General features: G+C 39.4%; 1 non-coding gene across 1 annotated transcript; it reads left to right on the top strand.

Annotated features, from left to right (window-relative positions):
- The first annotated feature begins 7,366 nt into the window (after window positions 1-7,366).
- Window positions 7,367-7,449, top strand: LOC118896204. Its single transcript, XR_005020114.1, has one exon.
- The last annotated feature ends 1,429 nt before the right edge of the window (window positions 7,450-8,878 follow it).

The raw sequence follows: 8,878 nt of genomic DNA on the forward strand, positions 1-8,878 counted from the left end.
CAGCACAAAAACATGTAATTCTTGCAGCTAGAATTTAGTAAAAACATAGAAAATAAAAAAGTGGAATCAAAAACAGAGTTTAAATTTGAAAACAGTCACGGATCCACAAAGTAAACAGTCTATGCCTAAAGCATGGAGCATGGTTTTAAACGCCCGCTATAAATTGTCTTTTTAGTGAGGGTTTTCCTTATATCGTCCACACACCCCCTAACCGCTTCCCGCCCTGCCAGTGCCCCCAGGAAACTGACACTGGGGGAGCATGCGCAGAAATTCTGAAGGTCGAAAGGAAGGGAGAGAGAGGTAAGGGTATTACTTGCTGCTTCAGGGAGGGTTCTCCAGTACTCTGTCTGCCCTAAAGACTACAGCTCCTTCTGATGGGCCCTTCCTCTTCCTCCATGGTTCCAGTCTGGGCTATGGTTTCCTTTTCTTGTCCTTTTACACCCAAGGCTGTTTACCTGCTTCCCACTTTTGCTGGTCTTTTAGCTTTTCACGTCCCTTCATTATTCCCTTCCCCAGGCCTTCACATGCTTGTGGTCCCTGCAGTAAAACCTCTTCATTTGAACCACCTGCTCCAACCGTGATTGATACGAAGAAACTACAGTGAATAGCCATGGAGTGCTTTGAATGGTATCTTTTTCTTTTTTACTGGCCATACTGGAATGTAGGTGTGCATGGGGGGAAAAAAATCTTGTGATCAAGCCTCTGACTAATTTACAGATCAAACAGTTAAGGGTTGGCTATTCATAGCTCCTTTGTTAACCATTTATCATGGTGGCCTCCTAGAATTACACTTCCTGAAGTTAGGTCAGATCGTCATCGTGTTTATAATTTAGTAACATAGAAACAGGGATTCTTTCATTTATTTCAATTTGGTAACTTCTCAATCTGGTATTATTTGAAGGAAAATAGAGTTGTATGACCATAGCAAGCATAAAATGTCTATTAGTAAATCTCAGCATTCATTGGTCATAAAGTCAAACACTTTAGCATAAGTTTCAAAATGTTGAACATTAAAGTAGGTAGGGCATTAAAATGCCTCAAAGATCAAATCAAAGTCAGTAATAGAATTCAAAATGAATAACTCACTTATTTGCATAAGCAATCTGAACTTTAACTCTCAATATTCCAAATCAAATACTAATTTCTTTTATCTTGTGCAGGTGTCTGTAGTAATGTACCAACTAGCAATGTTAATCTGCTAAAACCTCACCCAGTACTAGCATACTATAACTACATCTGTTAAGTGTGTTTTCTTGTTAACATTTATGTCTCAGTGTAAGATACACAGGCACCCACACACACATGTTTTAGAGAAGCTATTTAAGGTTTTTTCAGTGAAAAATAGAAGTGTTTCTAGAGTGTAGATTTGAGTTCATCCCAAGTAAAATTAAAACAGTCCCTCAGAAATGTCTCCTGTTTGCATTTGGTCTGAAACATTGCTTCTCTAAAGTGTCTACTTGTCAGAATTGCCTGGAGAGCATTTTTAAAACACAGATTACTGATTTCAATCTCAGTCCTTCTGTGGAGGCTAGGGCAGAATGGGACTATATCTGTTTCATTCATCACTGTGTATCCAGAATGTCATGCAAGGCCCTCAGTAATCATTTGATGAATGAATGAATCAGAAGGTCTGAAGGTTGAATCCAGGAACCTGTATTTTTGTAAGGGCCTCCAGGTGATTCTGCTGACCAATCACTTCTGGAAAACACTGATCTTTTTTTTTTTTTTAAATAAATTTATTTATTTATTTATTTTTGGCTGCATTGGGTGTCCGTTGCTGCACGTGGGCTTTTCTCTAGTTGCGGCGAGCGGGGGCTACTCTTCGTTGCGGTGTGCAGACTTCTCATTGCAGTGGCTTCTCATGTTGTGGAGCACGGGCTCTAGGCACGCGGGCTTCAGTAGTTGTGGCTCGCAGGCTCTAGAGCGCAGGCTCAGTAGTTGTGGCGCACGGGCTTAGTTGCTCTGCGGCATGTGGGATCTTCCCAGACCAGGGCTCGAACCCGTGTCCCCTGCATTGACAGGCGGATTCCCAACCACTGTGCCACCAGGGAAGCCCAAAACACTGATCTTTACCTTAGAATTTTAGACCTGGAGGAGATCTTAGCGAGCATTTAATTCAACACACTTACTTTGGAAATGGAAAAACATGAAGTCTGAGAGATTAAATAACATATATAATCATAATATTTTCATACTTAGCAACACATTTTAGGACACATGATGAGAAACAAAGAGAAAGGGAGACTAAAAGATACACTTTTTCTTTGTGTGTGTGTTAAAATGCCAATGTGGCTAGAGTAAAGATTTTTTTTTTAATTGAAGTATAGTTGATTTACAATATTATGCTAATTTTAGGTGTACAGCATAGCGATTTAGTATTTTTACAGATTATACTCCATTAAAAGTTATTACAAAATAATGGCTATAATTCCTTGTCCTATACAATATAGCCTTGTTGCTTACCTATTTTATACATAGCAGTTTGTATCTTTTAATTCCATACCACTAATTTACCCCTCTCTCCCCAATGGTAACCACTAGTTTATTTTCTATGTCTGTATGTCTGTTTCTGTTTCACATATACATTCATTTGTATTATTTTTAAGATTCTACATATAAGTAGTATCATACAGTATTTGTCTTCCTCTGTCTGACTTATTTCACTAAGCATAATATTCTCAGGGTCCATTGATGTGGCTGCAAATGGCAGAATTTCATTCTTTTTAATGGCTGAGTAATATTCCACACCTTCTTTATCCATTCATCTGTTGATGGGCACAAAGGTTGCTTCCATATCTTGGATATTGTAAATAGTGCTGCTGTGAACATTGGGGTGCATGTATCTTTTTGAATTAGTGTTTTCATTTTTTCCAGATACATACCCAGGAGTGGAATTGCTGGGTCATATGGTAGTTCTATTTTTAGTTTTTTGAGGAGTCTCCGTGCTATTTTCCACAGTGGCTGCACCAATTTACATTCCCACCAACAGTGTACAAGGGTTCCCTTTTCTCCACATCCTCTCCAAGATTTGTTATTTGTGGGGTTTTTTGTTTGTTTGTTTGTTTTTGGTGATAGGCATTCTGACCGGTGTGAGGTGATACTTCATTGTAGTTTTGATTTGCATCTCTCTAATAATTAGCGAATAATTAGTGATGTTGAGCATCTTTTCATGTGCCTGTTAGCCATCTGTATGTCTTCTTTGGAAAAATGTCTATTTAGGTCTTCTGCCCATTTTTTGATTGCATTGTTTGTTTTTTGATATCAAGCTGTATGAGCTGTTTATATATTTTGGATTAAAAGATATTGCTTTTACCTTCAAGACAAGCCATTTTACAACTTGGCCTTAAGGACTATAAGAGGTCAGCTGAAGGGCACTCACCTACCTGAGACTCTTGGTCAGGATCCTGTTTCAGGGATAACTAAGGAGACTTCCCTCCTCTGCTCCCTTTCACTCCCACAGACTTTCATCCAGTTATGTCAAATCCTTGAAGAAAAGTGTTTTGCTTTTGCTTGAAGTATCTATAATGGCCTTCTCTTCCAATGAGAATTTCTCAAACAACTCTCATGTTCTCTGTGCTGCATAAATTAGGCAAATAGTTGTGAAGTTATTTTTTTCTTCCAAAAAAATCTGTCAATAATGTAAAATTCACTTGCTAACATAGTATTTTGTGCAAATACACCAAAAAATGTTTAATACCTAACCTTCTTACTTCTGCCTGCATATTAACATGATTAGAAAATATTTGTGTTTCGATAGTCATCAGAAAGTAAACATTTAGTCACCTAGCTATTATTCACAAAATTATTTCACTATGTTTCAATGGAATTTACTGCTGACCACAGTAATTCTTATCTCTCATAAAAGGAGCTATGCAGCTCATATCTTCAAGAGTATTCAATAGCCCAAAATAAAAGTGCTGGCATAATTTTTTAAAGCACTGGCAAAGTAAAATTTAGCATTTGCTAGAAAATGAGCCTCATTCTTTTTAAAAAGGGTGTATATTGTCTTAAAGACTATAATAATAACAAAACTATAAGTAAGAATAATAGTAATTAGCATTGATAAAGCACTTACTATATGCTAGTTATATGCTAAGCAATATGCATAGAGTACTTCATTTATCTAAAAAATGTAAGATACTTAGGCAAGTATCATGTGTGAATATTTGTGTGTATGTGCATATATACATATCTGACCATATATATGGCATATCCATACATATGATACAGTATATAGTACTCACAATATATTTACTTAAATACATACGGAAAATTTCTGGGCAGATATTAAGACACAGTTGATCATTTTCATTCTGGCCATCACTGGTGGTTGCCTGCCCAATAGCCATCGCCCTTCTTTCTTGCCAACAGAACACTGGTTTTGTTGAGGCAGCCATGTGCCGGCCCAGGGGAGGAGTTACTATGAACCTAAATCAGTCACGGGTCTCATTCTCTTCTGCCCATGGTGGGTCTAGGGATAGGAGTCAGTTCTTGTCTGGGGCATGAGAGATGAGGGGAAGTCTGCTTAGGGCATCTAGGAGGATTTCCCTCCTCAGGAAACAAGGATGTGCATGAGGAGAAAGGTCTTTTTGCTTCTAGCCCATTCCCTCCTGCTTAGGAAACTTTGATTTGAAAATGCCTAGAGCTGTGTTAGGCTCCTTGTGGCAATGAGGTGTGACACTGCTGGTACACTGTGAATAGAGGGTGACTTCTTGATTACGTCACAAAGTACAGAATCAACCCTGATACCACCTACCTCTGAATTTCATATAAGTTAACAAAAGCCAATATTAATAGGGGTTCCTGTTACTTGCAGCCAAAGTATTCGTGACTGATACAGTTACTTCTGGGGAGTGAGATTGAGGGTACAGGAAGGGAGAACAGTGTCTTACTTTTGATTGTGTATTGTTTTCTGCTGCTTTAATTTGATTTACCATGTATGGGCAATACTTCAAAATTATAAAACAACTCATTTAATTTTTTAAAAATTGCATTTCTGAATAACTGTTATATTAATTTGGAGAAAACTGAGAGCCATAATGTTTTAAATAGTACCCCAACCCAGTAGCTCACAATTTATACCCAGGAACTCTTTGCACCAACATTCATATATGCAATCACTTGGAGTATTTGAGCAGTTAGCTAATTTTGAATTTTAACATCAAATTCTCCTTCTTTCCAAAGTATCAATATTTGTGAGTGTTTGTGTATCTCCCAAACAATGTAAGTATGAGTCTCCCTAGCATGTGTTTGGAGGGGAGATGTTTAGTGTGTCTACTGGGATTTACTTCCTACCCACAGTTTTTTTCTGAGTAACAGAGTGAGAATGAAGAGTTGCTTCCACTAGCTGGGGCTACGATGAGTCAGGAGATATTTATACCAGGTAGATGCGTTGACCGGGATGAGGAAGAAGGGCTGAAGCATCAGGCAACATGAGCTCAAGTTCTCACTGGAATTTCTCCAAGAAAGGACCTTTATCTTTGTACAACCCAATTGACACTAACATCAATTTAACAACTATCAGCCTAGGAGAAGGGTTAGGATTGTACTCGTGCAGGATTTCTGGGGACTAGGCTTGCCAGGGAATCCATTATGTCTTTCCCATTTCTCCTCAGAGCTCTCACATCTCAGGCTTCTTTCTCCCTTAAATGAGGGTGTAGGAATTGAACAGAAGTTGGTTCTCTGATACTACCGCCTAGAGAAACGACAAACTACTGCATCACCAAGAGCTAACATCCCCATCCTCATCAGCAATATTTAATTAGATGGATAGAGTGTGAAGAATCAGGATGAAGACAATCAGAGCCAGGCCAGTCTTAATACTGCCTCTCCTGTGAACCTTCCCAAGGAACAGTCCTCGAATTCGGCATCACATTGACTTCATTATTCATAATGCCATCCTCTACACCTGATCTGTCATCAAGACCTGTTGAGGTTTTCTTGGTTAAAGTTCTTGAAAACCTCACTTCTTTTTCAGTTCCCTGTGCTCTTTTATAACTACGGTATCCTCCTTTCCAGATCTCCACTTCTCCAGGTCATTTACATATAGCTGGCATAATAATCTTTCTTATTTGTCATCATATTATTCCCTACCTAAGTTTTACTGAGAGATAGAAACAAACATTTGAACAAATGGAGAGATTAAAAAATCAAACGTTTAATGACAAATGATGGGATCCCCATTTTTCCATGAGATAGTCCTTCTCCCAATTTTTTGGTCCCACTTGTACATATAAACTTTTAGGGATATAGGGAATTCCCTGGAGGTCCAGTGGTTAGGACTCTGTGCTTTCACTGCCGAGAGGGCCCGGGTTCCTTCCCTGGTCGGGGAACTAAGATCCCATAAGCCGCATGGCACGGCCAAGGCCAGAAAAAATAAAAAATAAAAAAACTTTTAGGGATATAGATGAAATAGCCATAAATCTATTATTTATTTATTTATATTATTTTAAATACCCTCACTACTTAAAATCACAAATAAGAAATTTTAGATTGATGAACTTAAAATATTTCTTTTTCTCATCAGTGAAGGAAAAAAATTATTGAAACTGTTTCCATTGTAGCTTCTACATGGCATCTTTGTCATGGTTAGAGCTCCTTTTTATCATCTCACGAAAACAGATGTGCATGGCTCTCTCTCTGGGGGAACTACTTAAGAGGAAGAAGGTAACAGAAAACCTAAAGGAGGCTCTGAGGGGAGATCAGGAGGAAGAAACTAAGTCTCCAGCTCAAAACGCCTGTGCAGACAGTGCTTGGATAAGGCATTTCCTGGCACCAGCCTCCTGGGTCTGATACACCACCTCAGTGCTCACTTAGATGGTACATTTTGTTTGGGAAGCCAAAGGAATGTCCTGATTTTTACTAGTTCCATCCATGACTCTTTACCTTAACTTACAGAAGATGCTGTGACATATCCATTCTTCTTAATCTCAGTTTTTACCCAGTCAGCTGAGTATAAATGGCTTTGAGACCTTTTCCCAGTAAGAAAATCTCCAGAATCCCCCAAGAAAAAACAATGTTCCTTTTACCATAATTGTAATAATCATCAATCTTAGAACACTCAGAAATAGAGTAGCCTTGGCTGCACAGACCAGAGGCAGAGCCCTAGGCCACTTGGTCCGTGGGGGGACCCGGGCCCCACCAGGTGGGAGGAAGGAAATTGGAGTGTGAGAGGTGCCCCCCGGGTCCCAGATGCACCTGGATGAACCCACAGTATTTTCTTTATTGCCGTGGAGCCTGAGAGGATTACAAAAGTGTGTCTGGTGAAGTAGGGCCAGGGGACCGGGGTGGGGGAGATTAGGGACAGTGGGTTAAACTAGAGATGAGGGAGGTTTAGGGAGCCCTCTGCCACCGTGACCATGAGCCCTGGTGGACAATGCCGTGACCACTGTGCAGTCCGCATCCTGGAGATCAGGTGATGGGGTGTGTTCTGAGAACCGACTGAGACTGGGGAAAAAAAGAGAAAAGAAAGCCTTGATGTTGCTCTTTTCATGTAATTACAGTGCAATGTCTGTGGGTCTACTTCTAGATATAATAATTCAAACCTAATGAGAGGTTACTGAACAAGGCTCTATAGCCGATATATTATCAGCTATTTTCTCCTCTTTTACAGGAGAAAGTGGGTTGTCATAACGTTACAGTGAGTGTAATTCTGTAATGATGGAGTGAGAAAATCACTTTCCTATCGCCCTAGCATGCTTCTACATATACAGACACTTAAAATGGAGCTTTAAATTGAAGTGGGCTGTAACTAATTCAAACATACATGTTGTCTGCCCTAGGAATACCTGCTGTGAATCCAAGTTTGTGGAACCATCAGACCACACGGTGCGAGAGAGCATGGGTTTCAGGATCAGACACACCTGAATTAGCAACCAGACTCTGTCACTTACTAGCCGTGTGACCCTGGGTGAGTTACTTAATCTCTCTAAGTCTCATGTTCTTCATCTGAAAACTAGGAATAGTGCTGACCTACCAGCGCTGTTGTTTTTCCTGGAAAAGTAACTGAAAAATTCTGCTTATTTGTCCAACTTCCTTTCCCTCTCTGCAAATAAAGGCCAAAGAGGGCGTCCCTGGTGGCGCAGTGGTTAGGAATCCACCTGCCAATGCAGGGAACACGGGTTTGAGCCCTGGTCCGGGAAGATGCCATATGCCACGGAGCAACTAAGCCTGTGCGCCACAACTATTGAGCCTGTGCTCTAGAGCCCGTGGGCCACAACTACTGAGCTTGCATGCCACAACTACTGAAGCCCATACGCCTAGAGCCCATGCTCCGCAACAAGAGAAGCCACCACAATGAGAAGCCTGAGCACTGCAACAAAGAGTAACCCCCGCTCGCTGCAACTAGAGAAAAGCCCGCACACAGCAACGAAGACCCAATGCAGCAAAAAGTAAAAAACTAAATAAATAAATTTAAAAAAAAAAAAAAAGGCCAAGGAATAAGTAGTGTATGCCAAGTGCCAATGCCCAATTAATTGCAGATACATTTTCTTTCCCCTCTGGAAGAATGTTGTCTTTCACTAAAAACTATAGCTGGGTTTAAAATAAGATATCCTCAAGTGTTAGAACCATATAAAACTCTTTTTTTTTAACTTTTGACTGAAAATGACAACCACTCAATTATACACAAAAGTTTAATGTAAAAGGGTTCAAACAAAATAACAATACAGTGACAAAGTGACGTGGAAACTGGATTTCAAAAGAAAAAAAGATCAATCACACATGCGTCAAACAATACAAAATCAAAGTAATGGACAAAAATAAAAATTTTACTTTAATTATAACTGAAAAACTAAAATAAAAAAATCCAAGTTTCAAAATTTTCTTAAGAATACATATAACTGCATAATCAAATGATTATTTTTTTGCTTGAATAGGA

This window comes from Balaenoptera musculus, chromosome 5 (genome assembly GCF_009873245.2).
Source record: "Balaenoptera musculus isolate JJ_BM4_2016_0621 chromosome 5, mBalMus1.pri.v3, whole genome shotgun sequence".
Taxonomy (NCBI): Eukaryota; Metazoa; Chordata; class Mammalia; order Artiodactyla; family Balaenopteridae; genus Balaenoptera; species Balaenoptera musculus.